Source organism: Mesoplodon densirostris, chromosome 7 (genome assembly GCF_025265405.1).
Source record: "Mesoplodon densirostris isolate mMesDen1 chromosome 7, mMesDen1 primary haplotype, whole genome shotgun sequence".
NCBI classification, from domain to species: domain Eukaryota; kingdom Metazoa; phylum Chordata; class Mammalia; order Artiodactyla; family Ziphiidae; genus Mesoplodon; species Mesoplodon densirostris.
The window spans coordinates 96,544,577-96,563,007 of NC_082667.1; the positions used below are offsets into that span (position 1 = coordinate 96,544,577).

The 18,431-nt window shown below is 35.6% G+C and overlaps 1 protein-coding gene across 1 annotated transcript in view; it reads left to right on the plus strand.

The window, feature by feature from the left end:
* DYNC2H1 (dynein cytoplasmic 2 heavy chain 1) overlaps positions 1-18,431 on the plus strand; it is a 384,236-nt gene that overhangs the window by 249,145 nt on the left and 116,660 nt on the right. The window lies entirely within an intron of this gene.

The following is an 18,431-nucleotide window of genomic DNA, read 5'->3' on the forward strand; positions in this document are numbered from 1 at the left end:
ATGTCACTAAATTTGATATTTTCATAACAAATATCAGATATAGAGATATAATTTGCATAAAAGATAAATATTTCATATGATATTACTCATGACTGAATGTTGTAAAACATTGAGGGAAATATGGATTTTTTAATTATTGAGATATAGAAAAACATTAGCCACGAACACTGTATATTCTAGCTTCTACTGAGACCAAATAATTAAGAGCTAACATTTATTGACCTTTAACTGTGTGCCTGAAAGTGTTTTAAATACCTTCTACTCATAAACTTTAGTCTTTATAAACTCTATGAGGTAAGATCTATTACTTTTCCCTCTCAGTACCTGTGGAAACTGAAATGGAGAGAGTTAAGTTATTTACCCAAGATCACAGAGCCCGTAAAAGGCAGAACCAGTGTTCAAATTGTCTGTCTGAGTAAAGACATGGCCTCTGCACCATGTGCTACAACTGCTCCTCAGGCATAAATGTACTGCTAAGTATGTGCACCAAATTGTGAACTGTTACAACAGGTTCGTTGTGGGTCAGTGTATGGAAGATTCTCATTGCTCTTAAAAGTTTACTTTTGTTAATTTACAGGCATCCTAGCTAGATTACCTTATTTAGCTGTACTGTTTTGTACTTTTTGCTATTTTAGCCAACATTTATAAAATTGGTAATGTTTTCTCTCTTATTATTCACTAAATTTTTTTCTCTCCTATTATTCACTAAATTGTTCATTGTGGAATTTTAATGTTCATTCTCACATCTTTGTAAAAGAGATGTTTGAGTATATAAATATATGCTCATTTGCATAACGTGTAAATAAGTATAAATGTTTTCTGGAACAAATAAGATCTTAACAACCTCTTCGTCTATGCTAGCTGAAGGTGCTCTCTAATTCCTTTTCCCTTTCTCATGCAAAGTGTTAAGTCAGATACTCCCATGAAGGAATGAAACTCCTACGTGTCCCTTAGCTTCATAACGTATATGATTACACTCTATTCTTTTCCTTCCATGCTTTTTGTTGACCTGAGATAGTTATTTTTCAATAACCCCATCAATAACATATAAGAATTGCATATGTACCTTTGTGTGTACTTGTTTGTGTTGTATATGTTTGTGTATAATTTTCCAACAATGCTTAAGCAAAAAAGCTTAAAACAATTAAAAGGTCATTAAAAGAATAAAAAGCTATTTCATAGAATTCAAGAAGAGTATTTACTGTGGGAATCTTATCAAAAGAAATTCAAGAGTCTGTCTTGAAAGTCCTGTTATTAACATGGCTTTCACAACTTCTAATGTCAGTATCATTCAGCTTCTGAAAGAATCCCCTTTAGCCCAGCTTGGATCAAATGTCTAATGAAGGGGAAAGAGTAACCTAGGATAGATACGGCCTTAGAGACTTCTGGGAAGGATATAAGACAAGAAATACAGAATACTGAGCATCTTCATCTTATGGAAAGCCCCACCAATCACCTATATGTGTACCTTCTTTTGCTCCTGGGCCATGTATGGCTGCCATTGATAAGAGCCCAGACTGAGAGGACCCTCATGGCACTAAATCATAGCCTTAGTTTCCCACAAATCTTCTACTATATTTTAGTCAAATAGGTACAGGGCTTGCATGCTATGCTAACATGAAGCTCATCAGTATAAGTGGAATCCCAGGGATCAGGGGTTTCATAGCAAACTAGGCAGACAAACATTTTACATTTATCTTACCTCTGTAGTTTCTAGGAAAGTAGTACTGTAGGGAGACAGACTCCAATCTCATTTTCCCAGATAGTCCTGAGACAACCCAGGCTTTATTTTTACTTTTTACTTTTTCTAGTTAGTATACCAAAGAATTCTCTAAAAGTTATTTTACTATGATCTAATGTGTGCTATTTTTTCTTACCTTAGTATTTAAAATTTTATAAATATTTCTTAGATGAAAAGTGGGTAACATGTTCTTCTTTAAAGTTTTTTGGTAGTATAAACTCTCTTAATATTTACATTTTAACTGTCAGTCCATTTTACTGTTAATTTACTTAACTGTTTAACAGTTCTTTATTTTAGTTTTTATACTTAAACAGCTTTCAGAGTGCATCAATTACTGTAACATTTCTTTTTCATAATTATAAACATTTATATATAAACTGATAAAATTTCTATATTTAGAGCTTTTCACTCCAAGTCACATTTGGAGCCACACTTAGAATGCTTGGCCTTCTTTGAAAAGGAATGTCCAGATATGAAGCAGTCTGAATGACACTGAGTAGATTTCAAAAATAATATTATTGATCATATACAAATTCAGCGATGTGGAACTGATGTTGAAGCAGGTATTTGATGATTTGGCATTTTAAAATTAATTGAGTGCATCCATACTAGGCAGATACCACAAGTGGTGTTTACTACAGTGTTAATGATACTTATGTTCGGTGCTCTGAGTCAGCTTTTTGTTTGTTTGTTTGTTTGCTGATGTAGTGATATTTATCACATTATGTATTTATAGTACAGTATTATTGCTTATATTCATTATACTGTGCATTAGATCTTTATGGCTTATTACTGCTTGTTTTAAGTTTGTACCCTTAAACACAATCACTCTTATCTCCGCCACCCCCATCCCCTGGTAACCATCATTTTACTCTCTGTTTTTTACATGTTTAACTTTTTAGATTCAATACTTGACTTTCTTTGACTTATCTCACATAGCATAATTTGCTTGAGGTCCATCTATGTTGTCACAAATGGAAGGATATCCTCCTTTCTTGTGGCTAAATAATATTCCATAGTGTATATATTCTACATCTTTTTTATCCATTCTTCATTAATGGTCACTTGGGTTGTTTTCATATCTTGGCTATTGGGAATAATGCAGCGATCATCATGTGAGTGCTTATATCTTGTTGAAATCCTGTTTTCATTTCCTTTGGGTATATACCTAGAAGTGGAATTTCTAGGTCATGCTATAGATCTATTTTTAATTTTTTGAGGAAATTCCATACTGTTTTGCATAGTGGCTGCACCAGTTCACACTCCCACCAACAGTGCATGAAGGTTCCCCTTTCTCAACATCCTTGCCAACACTTGTTATTTTTTGTCTTTTGATGATAGCCATTATGACTGGTATGAGGTGATACCTCATTGTGCTTTGAATTTTCATTTCTCTGATGATTACTGATGTTGAGCATCTTTTCACATATCTATTGGCCATTTTGATGTACTCTTCAGAGAAATGTCTCTTTTGTTCTTCTGCCCATTTTTTAATTGGATTTTTTTGTGATTAAGTTGACTGACTCTTTATATATTTTGGATGTTAACCCCTTATCTGGTTAGATAGCCTCATCCACCAGAAGGCAGACAGCAGAAGCAAGAACTACAATCCTGCAGCCTGTGGAACAAAAACCACATTCACAGAAAGATAGACAAGAAGAAAAGGCAGAGGGCTATGTACCAGATGAAGGAACAAGATAAAACCCTAGAAAAAACAACCAAATGAAGTGGAGATAGGCAACCATCCAGAAAAAGAATTCAGAATAATGATAGTGAAGATCATCCAGGACTTCGGAAAAAGAATGGAGGCAAAGATTGAGAAGATACAAGAAATGTTTAACAAAGACCTAGAAGAATTAAAGAAAAACAAACAGATATGAACAATACAATAACTGAAATGAAAAATACACTAGAAGGAATCAACAGCAGAATAACTGAGGCAGAAGAATGGATAAGTGACCTGGAAAACAGAATGGTGGAATTCACTGCTGTGGAACAGAATAAAGAAAAAAGAATGAAAAGAAATGAAGACAGCCTAAGAGGCCTCTGGGACAACATTAAAGGCAACAACATTCGCATTATAGGGGCCATGGAAAGAGAAAAGAGAGAGAAAGGACCCGGGAAAATACTTGAAGAGATTATAGTCAAAAACTTACCTAACATGGGAAAGGAATAGCCACCCAAGTCCTGGAAGTGAAGAGAGTTCCATACAGGATAAACCCAAGGAGAAACACACCAAGACACAAAGTAATCAAATTGGCAAAAATTAAAGACAAAGAAAAATTATTGAAAGCAGCAAGGGAAAAACGACAAATAACATACAAGGAAACTCCCATAAGGTTAACAGCTGATTTCTCAACAGAAACTCTACAAGCCAGAAGGGAGTGGCATGGCATATTTACAGTGATGAAAGGGAAGAACCTACAACCAACATTACTGTACCTGACAAGGATCTCATTAAGATTCGATGGAGAAATCAAAAGCTTTACAGACAAACAAAAGCTAAGAGAATTCAGTACCACCAAACCAGCTCTACAACAAATGCTAAAGGAACTTCTCTAAGTGGGAAACACAAGAGAAGAAAAGGACCTACAAAAACCCAATGCAATTAAGAAAATGGTAATAGCAGCATACATATCAATAATTACCTTAAATGTGAATGGATCAAATGCTCCAACCAAAAGACACAGGCTTGATGAATGGATACAAAAACAAGACCCATATATATACTGTCTACAAGAGACCCACTTCAGACCTAGGGACACATACAGACTGAAAGTGAGGGGATGGAAACAGATATTCCTTGAAAATGGAAATCAAAAGAAAGCTGGAGTAACAATACTCATATCAGATAAAATAGACTTTAGAATAAAGAATGTTACAAGAGACAAGGAAGGACACTACATAATGATCAAGAGATGAATCCAAGAAGAAGATATAACAATTATAAATATATACGCACCCAACATAGGAGCACGTCAATACATAAAGCAACTGCTAACAGCACTAAAAGAGGAAATTGACAGTAACACAATAATAGTGGGAGGCTTTTTAACACCTCACTTACACCAATGGACAGATCATGCAAACAGAAAAGTAATAAGAAAACACAAGCTTTAAATGACACAAGAGACCAGATAGATTCAATTGATATTTATAGGACATTCCATCCAAAAACAGCAGATTACACTTTCTTCTCAAGTGCACATGGAACATTCTCCAGGATAGATCACATCTTGGGTCACATATCAATCCTCAGTAAATTTAAGAAAATTGAAATCATGTCAAGCATCTTTTCTGACCACAACGTTATGAGATTAGAAATCAGAGGGAAAAAAAACGTAAAAAAACACAAACAAATGGAGGCTAAACAATACGTTACTAAATAACAAAGAGATCACTGAAGAAATCAAAGAGGAAATAAAAAAATACCTAGAGACAAATAACAATGAAAACACAATGATCCAAAACCTATGGAATGCAGCAAAAGCAGTTCAAAGAGGGAAGATTATAGCAATACAATCCTACCTCAAGAAACAACAAACATCTCAAATAAACAATCTAATGTTACACCTAAAGGAACTAGAGAGAGAAGGACAAACAAAACCCAAAGTTAGTAGAAGGAAGGAAATCATAGAGATCAGAGCAGAAATAAATGAAATGGAAACAAAACAATAGCAAAAAGATCAATAAAACTAAAAACTGTTTCTTTGAGAAGATAAATAAAATTGATATACCATTAGCCCTTCTCATCAAGAAAATGAGGGAGAGGACCCAAATCAATAAAATTAGAAATGAAAAAAGAGAAGTTACAAGAGACACCGAAGAAATACAAAGCATCCTAAGAGACTAGTACAAGCAACTCTATGCCCAAAAAATGGACAACATGGAGGAAATGGACAAATTCTTAGAAAGGTAAAACATTCCAAGACTGAACCAGGGAGAAATAGAAAATATGAACAGACCAGTGACAAGTAATGAAATTGAAACTGTGATTGAAAATCTTCCAACAAACAAAAGTCCAGGACCAGGTGGCTTCACAGGTGAATTCTATCAAACATTTAGAGAAGAGCTAACACCCATACTTCTCGAACTCTTCCAAAATACTGCAGAGGCAGGAACACTCCCAGACTCATTCTATAATGTGACCATCACCCTGATACCAAAAGCAGACAAAGATACTACAAAAAATGAAAATTACAGACCAATATCACTCATGAATATAGATGCAAAAATCCTCAACAAAATACTAGCAAACAGAATCCAACAACACATTAAAAGGATCATACAGCATGATCACGTGGGATTTATCCCAGGGATACAAGAATTATTCAGTATACACAAGTCAAGCAATGTGATACACCATATTAACAAATTGAAGAATAAAAACCATATGATCATCTCAATAGATGCAGAAAAATCTTTTGACAAAATTCACCCATTTATGATAAAAACTCACCAGAAAGTGGGCATAGAGGGAACCTACCTCAACATTAGAAAGGCCATATACGACAAACCCACAGCCAACAACGTTCTCAATGGTGAAAAACAAACCATTTCCACTAAGATCAGGAACAAGACAAGGTTGCACACTCTCACCACTCTTATTCAACATGGTTTTGGAAGTTTTAGCCACAGCAATCAGAGAAGAAAAGGAAATAAAAGGACTCCAAATCGGAAAAGAAGAAGTAAAGCTGTCACTGTTTGCAGATGACATGATACTATACATAGAGAATCCTAAAGATGCTACCAGAAAACTACTAGAGCTAATCAATGAATTTGATAAAGTAGCAGGATACAAAATTAATGCACAGAAATCTCTTGCATTCCTATACACTAATGATGAAAATGTGAAAGAGAAGTTAAGGAAACATTCCCATTTACCACTGCAACAAAAAGAATAAAATACCTAGGAATAAACCTACCTAGGGAGACAAAAGACCTGTATGCAGAAAACTATAAGACACTGATGAAAGAAATCAAAGATGATACAAACCAATGGAGAGATATACCATGTTCTTGGATTGTAATAATCAATATTGGGAAAATGACTATACTACCCAAAGCAATCTACAGATTCAGTGCAATCCCTATCAAATTACCAATGGCATTTTTTACAGAACTAGAGCAAAAAATCTTAAAATTTGTATGGAGACACAAAAGACCCCAAATAGCCAAAGGGGTCTTGAGGGGAAAAAAAATGGAGCTGGAGGAATCAGACTTGTGACTTCAGACTATACTACAGAGCTACAGTAATCTAGAAAATATGGTACTGGCACAAAAACAGAAATATAGATCAGTGGAACAGGATAGAAAGCCCAGAGATAAACCCACACAGCTATGGTCAACTAATCTATGACAAAGGAGACAAGGATATACAATGGAGAAAAGACCGACTATTTTATAAGTGATTCTGGGAAAACTGGACAGGTACATGTATTAGAATGAAATTAGAACATTCCCTAACACCGTACACAAACATAAACTCAAAATGATTTAGAGACCTAAAGGTAAGACTGGACACGATAAAACTCTTAGAGGAAAACATAGGAAGAACACTCTTTGACATAAATCACAGCAAGATCTTTTTTGATCCAACTCCTAGGGTAATGGAAATAAAAAGAAAAATAAACAAAGGACCTAATGAAACTTAAAAGCTTTTGCACAGCAAAGGAAACTACAAACGAGATGAAAAGATAATCTTCAGAAAGGGAGAAAATATTTGCAAATGAATCAACATACAGAGGATTAATCTCCAAAATTATATATAAACAGCTCATGCAGCTCAATATTAAAAAAAAAAAACCAACCCAATCCAAACATGGGCAGAAGATCTAATTAGATAGACATTTCTCCAAAGAAGACATACGGATGACCAAGAAGCACTTGAAAAGCTGCTCAACATCACTAATTATTAGAGAAACGCAAATCAAAACTACAGTGAGGTATCACCTCACACCAGTTAGAATGCACATAATCAGAAAATGTACAAACAACAAATGCTGGAAAAGGTGTGGGAAAAAGGGAACCATCTTGCATTGTTGGTGGGAATGTAAATTGATAGAGCCACTCTGGAGAACAGTATGGAGGTTCCTTATAAAACTAAAAATAGAATTACCATATGACCCAGCAATCCCACTACTGGGCATATACCCAGACAAAACCATAATTCAGAAAGACACATGCACCCCAGTGTTCATTGTAGCACTATTTTCAATAGGCAAGACAGGAAGCAACCTAAATGCCCATTGACAGATGAATGGATTAAGATGTGGTACATATATACAACGGAATATTATTCAGCCATATAAAGGAATGAAATTGGGTCATTTGTAGAGACGAGATGTATCTAGAGACTGTCATACAGAGTGAAGTAAATCAGAACGGGAAAAATGAATTTCGTATATTAACTCATATATGTGGAACCTAGAAAAATGGTACAGATGAACCGGTTTGCAGAGCAGAAATTGAGACAGAGATGTGGAGAACAAACGTATGGACACCAAGGGGGGAAAGTGGTGGGGGGTGGGTGGGGGGATGTGATGAATTGGGAGATTGGGATTGTCATGTACACATTAATATGTCTAAAATGGATAAGTAATAAGAACCTGCTGTATAAAAAATAAATAAAATTCAAAACTTCAAAAAGAAAAACCCTTATCTGATATATGGTTTGCAAAAATGTTCTCCCCTTTTGTAAGTTGTCTTTTCATTTTGTTAATTGTTTTGCTGTGCAGAAACTTTTGAGTTTGATGTAGTCACATTTGTTGATTTTTGTTTTTTTTGTTTGTCCTTTCGGTGTCATATTCAAAAAATCATTGCCAAGGCATTGCTTCTTCCCTGTGTTTTCTTCTAGGTGTTTTATGGTATCAGGTCTCATGTTTAAATCTTTGATCCATTTTGAGTTAATATTTGTGAGTGACATGAGAGATAGGGGCATAATTTCATTGTTCTGCATGTATTTCTCCAGTTTTTCTGGCACCATTTATTGAAGAGCTATTCTTTCCCCATTGGGTATTCTTGGCTCCCTTGTCAAATATTAGTTGACTGTATATAGTGGAATTTAATTCTGGGCTTTCTATTCTGTTCCATTGGTGACACAAACAGACACAAAAACGTGTCCGTTTTTGTGCTGGCATAATATTGTTTGGTTCTTTTTTAGAATTTCAGTCTCTTTGGTAAAGTACTCCTTCTGTTTATTAATTTTATTCCTAAAGTCATTGTATTGCCATTTTAGATTTTCCTGTAGCTCACTGAATTTCTTCATAACAGCTATTTTTTTAACATCTTTATTGGAGTATAATTGCTTTACAATGGTGTGTTAGTTTCTGCTTTATAATAAAGTGAATCAGCTATACATATACGTATATCCCCATATCTCATCCCTCTTGCGTCTCCCTCCCACCCTCCCTATCCCACCCTTTCAGGTGGTCATAAAGCACTGAGCTGATCTCCCTGTGCTATGCAGCTGCTTCCCACTAGCTATCTATTTTACCTTATAACAGCTATTTTTATTTATTTATCAGTTAGATTGCAATATTCCATGTCTTTGGGTTTGGTTGCTGGAAAATTGCCACTTTCTTTTCGTGATAGTGTGTTACTGTGATTTTTCAAAGTGCTTGATGAAAAGTGCCTATGCCATCACATTTGAAGTAGTGAGCATCTTTCTCATTTAGGCAAGACTTTGTTTACTTTCGTTCTAACAGCTCAATAGGTTGATAATTAGGAGCCTTTTTTGTTTTCCAGAAGGTGGCGCTATAGCACAAGTTTTTGTTTTTTTTCTTATTGCAGATGACTCTCTGCTGCTAAGGTGGGGAACAGGAATGTGTAAAAAAACCCAAAAACCTGGCCAAAAAATTGTTTTAAAGTATGGCAACAGAGTTGGGGGTGGTGTGTACTTAGCACTACGGGCATTGGGTGTGCCTGTGGCCCAGGAGGGGATCTTCACGTTGGAGGGTCTCAGAAGTCCTAGGGCCAGAATCCAGGGGCAGACAGCAGGAAAGGCTTTACTTCAGATCTCTTTGTCTGCCTACCTCCCTTTTCCTTCTCTGCCCCCAGTCACTGCACTCTCTCCTCAGCGAGAGCAGTGAGTCTCTCCTCCTGCAGAATGTGTGGCTAGGCACACCCCCACTCATTGACTTCACTCTCCACCTCCTCTGCCAGAAAGGTTGTACTGTCCCGCTGCTGGACATGCCTCTGCCACCTCCAGCTCCACAGCCACTACCCTCATTCTGCTGCGTCCACCCACTTTCAGGTGCACATATGTGTAGATCTCTCAGGTGTCCTGGTATGACGTATATAGGTGCTTTTTTCAGTTAGGGATGTCCAATTAGTTGTAAATCAAAAAGGAGAGAAAAAAGGAATGAATCACACTGCCATGATGCTGTCAGTCGCTCCCAATTTTTTTCTAATCTGTTGCAATATATACACAATAACATGTTTCATCCACATCACCTATTACACTACCCTTTTTCCTTCAACTCTTCCACCATTTTATAAATGTTGAATGGGTGCTGTTGCATTAGTCAAAATGTGAATGTCAAAAGGAAGAAGCTTTGGGTTTTATTTTTGATGGTGGGGAGGGGAAGATATCAACTTGATGTGTTAATTCGATGGGTAAATGAATGATATTTATTATTTGTAATAATAATAATATTTGAGGTGTCCATGTAATATCTAGTTGAAAATGTCTAGTAGGAATTTTGACTAAATAAACACAGGAGAGAATTCAGGTATACATTTAATTTAAAAAGAGGTTGACAAACAGCAACCATCTGTTGGAGTTGAAGCCATGGGAATGAGAGATTATTAGGGAACATTGATAGAGCAGGAAGAAAGAGTGCCTGAAGGTAGAACTCTGGGAAATACCTACATTTAACATATTTTCAGAGCTGGAAAGATTTTAGCAAGAGTAAACTGCAGTCAGAAAATAAGACAATCAGAAGAATTTTAAAGGAGAGTTCCAAGGTGATAGGAATGTATGGCAATGGTTTTAAGTGGAGTGGAGAAGGAGTTCTAAGTGCTAAATGTTGATCAGAGTTGAGAATGTCATTGGCCTTGACCAGGTTTTCAAGACCTTCTAGAGCCTCTTCCTGTAGAAGGTTGGAGGGTGGAAATAAAATTTCAGTGTTTGGGGAGGCAGGGGGTGGGGCAGTGGGTGAAAAAGTGGTGCAGATGAATAGAGGTGATTAATTTAGAACTTTAGCACTGACCAAAACCTATGTTTCAGCCAAAAAACTTAAAAAGAAAAGGCAAAAATGTGGTAATTTAATGTGAATACAAGATTCAGGGAGACATTAATGTTGGAAGAGACTGGAGTATGTTTTTTTCCTGTATTCTGTTACAGGATTGTGAGTTACTTCAGGGTAGAGAACGACACCTGTTTGCTGATTGTACTCTACTACTTTCCACTGAGTATTGCTATGATTTTAAAGATGTATTTTATATTTAAAGCAACCATAAATATTGTTTCAGTTGATTTGTAAACAAAATGCTTTAAAATATTTCTATTAGCTTTTTGGTTAAATACATTTGCAAGTTCCTTTGTTTACCTCATTTCTGTTGGAACTGCCCTTGCCACTACTTTTTGCTTGTTTAAATATTTTGTTCAATACCCTGTCCAAAGTTCACCCTCTTCATGAAGTGTTTGTATTGATCCTCTGATATTTTTTACTTTTATATATGCTCAACTATCCAACATTAATTGCCTCCAATGTACCTTGGTCATAAAATAGGTTTGGGAAATGTAGAGATGAATAAAAATAGTCCCTGTTCTGAAGGAATTCAGTCTAGTGGGGGGGAAAAGATTATAAAAAAGTCCCCCTGCAATATAAAGGATAAAATAGAAGCATATATTCTAGTTATTGAAGTACGTATCCTGAGAATTTGTATCTCAATGAATGTATGCACTTTTCACTTTTAATTGCTGAAGAAAATTTTTGAATGAATTAGAAGATTTTTTTTAGGGGGCTTCCCTGGTGGTGCAGTGGTTAAGAATCCACCTGCCAATGCAGGGGACACAGGTTCGCTCCTTGGTCCGGGAAGATCCCACATGCTGTGGAGCACCTAAGCAACTAAGATCCCACTTGCCGCTGAGCAAGTGCACCACAAATACTGAGCCTGCACTCTAGAACCCGCGAGCCACAACTACTGAGCCTGTGTGCCTAAAGCCTGTGCTCCGCAACAAGAGAAGCCACTGCAGTGAGAAGCCCACACACCACAACGAAGAGTAGCCGCTGCTCACCGCAACCAGAGAAAGCCCACGCACAGCAATGAAGACCCAACACAGCCAAAAATAAACAAATAAATAATTTTTTTAAAAAACAAAGATGATTTTTTTAAATGTTTGCACAGAATTTGTGCAATTAAGTCAGTTTGAGTGTACGAGAGCACCTTAAAATTAAGCTAAATGAGGCTCCACTAAAGAAATCTTTAAAGTGAAATTATACCTCTCTTACAATTTCAGATTTATGAATGTTAGAAATTTTACTTTTTATAGTAAAAAGAAAGTTCCAGTTCCTACAGCTTATTTTGTTAAACAAAAGTTTTTTTTTGAGAAAATGAAAGCTAAACATAATTAAGTTTAATATTTAAAATCATGTTCTTTAATCAATTAAGTCTAAAACTGTTATCATTAGTCTGTGTCCTTGTTTACCAAGATGAGGCAGTATCTTCTGTAGGGGATATATATTGATTTTTGTCTGCCCAGATATATGAAATAATTAAAATAACACTCAAGAAATAGTAGGTCTCAGTTTTTTGTTTGGTTCTGATGGAACTGTTAATGACAATGGCATTCTCCTTTATCTCTTTCACATTCCTTCTCCACTTGAACCAAAACTGAGCAGAAAACAGTACTCTTATCTCCTTGGTGAAAGTACACCAGCAAAGTCACTCAGATTTCTTCCCTGGATTAATATTCAGATGCTGAGACCAAAAAGGTGCTCTTTTCATTGGATTAGATAAATAGGAATATTAGAAATCTATTCTTGGTTGTGGCCATACTTGGAGTGAAAGAAGGATCAATAATAAGTTAACCTCAGGGATAGAGAGAGATGAAAAGAGCATTGTTTCTACTCTTACAACAACAGAAGAAGCCAAACCAAGTACATGACTTTTCTTGAACCTATCAGATAGATGAATTAGTGGAACAACTAACTGAAATCCAAGGAGAGACAGGTGCCTGCAGGTGGTTACAAGACACAAGCGTTTGTCCACCTGGAGCAGATGCAGCCAGACACTGGTAGGAATTAAGCTTAATGAATTGGTCAAGGCCAAGTTCAGGCTGCTAGAAAATGAAGACCACAGATATAGGGTGAGTTCTCACCCTCTTAAAGCCTTTTTCCCCATGGACCCCCAACTGGTGAGAGTACTTAGAAAACTTCCTTTGCGGTGGTGGCCTGAGGGAAGGGAATCATGTCAGTTTGGGAGGAGGAGAGGCATGAAACTCTGTCCCTATCTGCTTTATGGAGCAAAAGCCTTAATCTGTGGGGAGAGACAAAGAAACAAAACAACAAGTATAAAAACCACTGTTGCCCTCAGGGTACTGAAGAAAACTTGATGCAGCTAGGAGAAGGGAATAGAAAAAAACCTCTCTACTCCTCTGTTAGGGTAAGGAATCTATGCCTGAATTACACGGTTTGGAGGAGCAGAAGCAATGAGAAGGCCACATCCTTGAGACCTGTGGGTGCCGTATCTACCTAAGACTGAAGCCTAATCAAGACAACAAGAATGCTGCCATCTCTTCTTCTCCACCATCAAGTAGTAAGTAGCGGTGATTACACTGCTAGAAGGGTTATCATCAAGTGCAGACAGATCATCTCTGAGACATATTAGCAAACAGAAGAAATCCACTCTACCTGTGCGAAGGGACAGGAATCTTTGCCAGGCCCAGAACTATAGCTGGGGCAGGGGAAGGGGCCCTGAGAAACCCACTTCTCTAAGACCCAGGGATACAGCGTCTAACTAAAACTGAGTCTTAATTAGAACACCAGAGTGGGCTAGCAAACACTGAATAATAAGTAACAAGCAAATACGGTAAAATGTTAATTGTAAAATCTAAGTGTTGAGTATATGGGTCTTCACTGTATAATTTTTTCAAGTATTCTGTATATTTGAAAATTTTCAAAATAAAATGTTGGAAAAAAATAAGTAGCACCTTTACTTATACTTATTACTTATAGTAATTACTATACTATTACTTATTACTAAGAGTCACAAGAGGCAGATCCTTTGAGGTGCAGAAAAAAAGAGAAGACCTAAACATGAGGGTGGAGGAGACATGGATAAAAACCCACTGTCAAACCAGGCCCAACCTAAATAAAAGGTATCTGCAGAAGAATTTGAAACCTGTGATGTACTAAGGGTAACTCTAGCAACAGCTACCCTCAAATCTAACCCAAACCCTGACTTAGTTAACACAGACCCCACAATAACGTCCTAACAGAAGGAAAGAAATGCCCATTTCCAAGCATTAACAACACTACCTTAGTCTCTACCACTCACACAAGATGGTCAGCTCTTAACAAAACACTATAGTGCATATGAAAAGGCAAGAAAAGATAACACACTCTCTTAAAAGTTTTGTCTCTTGAGAGACAAAATAATAGAACTAGACTTAGATATGACACAGATGTTGGAGCTAACAGGCAATTTAAAATAATTATGACTTTTATGTTAAAGATTCTGGTGGAAAAGGTAAACGATATGCAAGATCAGATGGTTAATTTTAGCTGTGATATAGAAACTATAAAAATTAATAACAGTGCTAGAAATAAAGTGTATAGTAACAGAGATGAAGAATATCTTTGACAAGCTGGTCAGTAGACTTGAAACAGCCAAGGAGAGAATCACTGAAATTGAAGATAAATCAATAGAAGTTCCCCAGACTGAAACAGAGGAGAAGAAAAGACTGAAAAAAAAAAAAAATAGAACAAAGCATCCAATATTGTGGAACAATATCAAACAGTGTAACAATTATGTACTTGGAATCCACAAATCCATGAAGTTCAAAGAACACCATGCTGGATAAATCCCCACCCCAATCACACCAAGAAAAAACAAACCCACCTAGGCATAAAATATTTAAACTGTTGAAAACAAAAGACTAAAACACTGAAGGCAGCTAGAGGGGGAGAAAAGACATACTACATACAAAGGAAAAAAGATAAGGATTAGAGCTGCCTTCTCCTCATAAGCCATTCGACTCAGAAGACAATGGAATGGTAACTTTAAAGTGCTGAATGAAAAAACTTTCAACCCTGAATTCCATGCCTAGCAAAATATCTTTCAAAAATGAAGAAATAAAGTCTTTCTTAGACAAATAAAACCAGAACTTTTTGCCAGCAGATTTACTCTACAAGATTGTTACAAGAAGTTTTTTAGGTATAAGAGCTGTGATAGCAGGCAATATTGAATCTACACAAACAAATGAAGAGCTCTGGAAATGAAATAAAGTGAGTTAAACTAAATTTTTATTTTAATTTCTTTGAAAGATAACTAACTGCCTAAAGCAAAAAGTAGCTGCAATCTCTTGTGTATTTATAGTGTATGTAAAAATAAAATGAACAACAATAGCACAAAAATTAGGAGGAAGGAATTTGGAGTATACGGTTTAAGGTCCTTATAGAACATGTGGCGCATTATAATAATATTTGAAGGCTGACTCTGATTAATTAAAGATGTAGAGTATAAACCATAGGGCAACCACTATTTTTTAACAAGTTATAAATAATAAGTTAGTGTGGAGATAAATTGAAATAATAAAAATTCTCAATTGAGGATTAGAATTGGGTATTAGCATATTTTATGACCTTTGAGAAAAGAATATTTTTATCCAGAGTTCAAGTAATGTGTTGTACAGAATCAGTTGAATGTATCATACTGTAGGGGAGGAAAAAATCATTTTTTTTTCTCTTCTTCTAGATTCTCAGCTGGGGCTTTATGAGAAAATACAGTTAACAAGAGAAAAGCATACAAATTTATTTGTTTTACATGCCATGGGAGCCTTGATAAGGAAATGAAGGCCCAAAGAAGCTGTTAATCTTGAGTGTTTTTATGGCAAGTCTGATGAAGAGTGGAAAGGTGTGGGAAAATGTGATAGGACAAAGTGGTATGAGCTAAGAATAGCAAGACAGGGGAAACTTAGCAAGGTCTGTTTGTTAAGATTTCTCAGTGTCCTTCTGTCCTCAGAGATCAGGATGCTCCGTTCCTCCAGATTATAATAATGAGGACACCTCTCACATGAGGGTCTTATCCGCTGCTTCAGGGGAGGGTCAAAGAGTCCTTCCTGCGCCTGCTGTTTCTCAGATGCCTTTAAGTTAAAATATTCAGTATGCCAAGATGCCATATTTAGGGGTAGTATGTACTGAACCCCAACAAAAGTTTTTGTTAATCTTAGTGGTGAATGTGTCTTGAGTAAGCCATGGATTTAGGACAAATTTTAAGGCTATGGGCAAATTGAACGTGTTTGATGACTGAGATAAAGCAACCAGAGTAGAAGTGGAGATTGGATGTGCAAGAAATGGGGTGATTCATGCAAACAAGGAGACTTGGGCAGGTATGTTAGCCTTGTAAAAACAGAAAAGATAATTGTGCCTTAGAGATGAGATGAAAAAGAACACAAGTAACAAAAAGAGGTATTTTGAAGCAGACAGGAGAAATTTGAAGGCTCTCTCATGCCTTTGGTTTTCTGGATCTTCTCATTAAAGGGTAAGTTCATAAGTTTAGGAAACTGGGAAAAGTTAGATAGGTCTCCGTGTTTAGGGTTTGTCAGAAGGACTCAGAGATACATCAGATAATGCTCAATGAGAATGGATGGCATGATTTGTAGTGAAATGTCTTATCCCTACTTCCTTTCTTAAGTATCTAATTGTTTTCTAGTTGTTGGTGACATCTAGTTTTTGTCTAGTACTTAATGGATGTTAAAGATTTTTTTTTGTCTTTTTAGATCACTACCTTTAATTTTATATTTAGACAATTTTAGTGCTCATGTGAGTTATCCTGCTACTGAGATTTATTAAAATGTAATCCCCCCAAATATTAGTATTGCCCATCTTTATTATTAATATTAGCCATTCTAATGAATGTGAAATGATATTTTATTATGGTTTTAATTTATATTTTTCTGGTGACTGGTAATATTGAGCAACTTTTAATATGCTTATTGATCATTTGTATATCTTTTTGTGAAGTGTCTGATCAAATCTTTTGCACATTTAAAAAAATTCAGTTATTGGTTGTCTTACTGTTGAGTTGTAAGTGTTCTTTATTGTTTCCCCCATTGAATTACTTTGTCTCCTTTGCAAAAAATTGGTTGACCACATATACTGTGGTCTGTTCAATTGATCTATATGTCTACTGGTATGTTAAAACAACATGTCTTGATTATTGTGATTTTGTAGTGAGTCTTTAAATCAGATAATCTAAAGTTCTTTACGTTTTTCTTCTTTTTCAGTATATTTTGGCCATTTTAGGACCTTCCATATAAATTTTAGAATCAGTTTGTCAATTTCCACACACGAAAAAACTTACTGGAATTTTGATTGGGATTACATTGAAACTAGAAATCAATTGGGGGAGAATTGAAATATTATCAATATTGGGTTTACTGAACTATACATAGAGAATCAATGTTTAGGCCTTTTAGAATATATTTCTGTGATATTTTTATACTTACTTATCTTTTCTGATGTGATTTTAAATGATATTGTTATTCTGTAACCTTGCTAAATTAAATTACTCATTTTAATAACCCTTTTTATAGCTTCCTGATGTTTTCTATGAAAACAATTATCTTGTCTACAAATAAGGACAGTTTTACTTCGTCCTTTCCAATCTGTATGTAATTTATTTTTCTTGCCTTTTAAGTGTGACAAGGAACTCCAGTAAATACTGAATAGGAAGAATAGACTTTGCCTTGTCCATATCTTAGAGGAAAAGCATTCTGACCATTAGATATGATGTTAGTTGAGGGTTTTTCATAGATATCCTTTATCAGATTGAGAAAGTTTCCTTCTGATCTTACTTAAGTAATTTTATGATGATTTTGGTATTTATTCTAAATGACATGAAACCTGCATATCAGATTCTTTTTTATAAACTGGTCAAAACAATGTCACATTTCTCACTTGACTATAAGCTCAGAATTAAAACTAAAAATTAAAAAGAAAAACAGCTGCTAAGGAATTATACTAGTAGAAAATACTTTAGAAATAATCTATTCAAAACTTTATTTAGAGAGGTATTGAGTTCCTACTGTCATACACTGGTAAGCAGTATGCCCATCACTGTAATTTAGATTTCTTGATTTATGAAATTCCCCCCCATAGGGGAGAGTTCTGCTTCCAAAAATTCAGTTCTTTAGGAATTTTTTTTCCCTCAAATGACTATCTTAAACCTACAAACTCCTACATTTGTTAATTGCCAGTTTTGTTCCTCCATTTAACCCCCTCCCCCAAAAAAAGTATTTTATTTGCTCTGAGTTTGTGATTTGATTCCACGGCTATATGGGGGAAAAAAAGTCACATTATTGAATCTGATATTCAAGACTTCCACTTCAACAATTTCAAACTGTGATTTGTGGAATTAATAAACTCAGGGAAATGGTAACATGCAATTCTTAAAATAGTCTTCAGCAAAACCACTCCCTCAATTTCTTGAGAAATCAATGAATCTCTAGAGCAATCTGAGA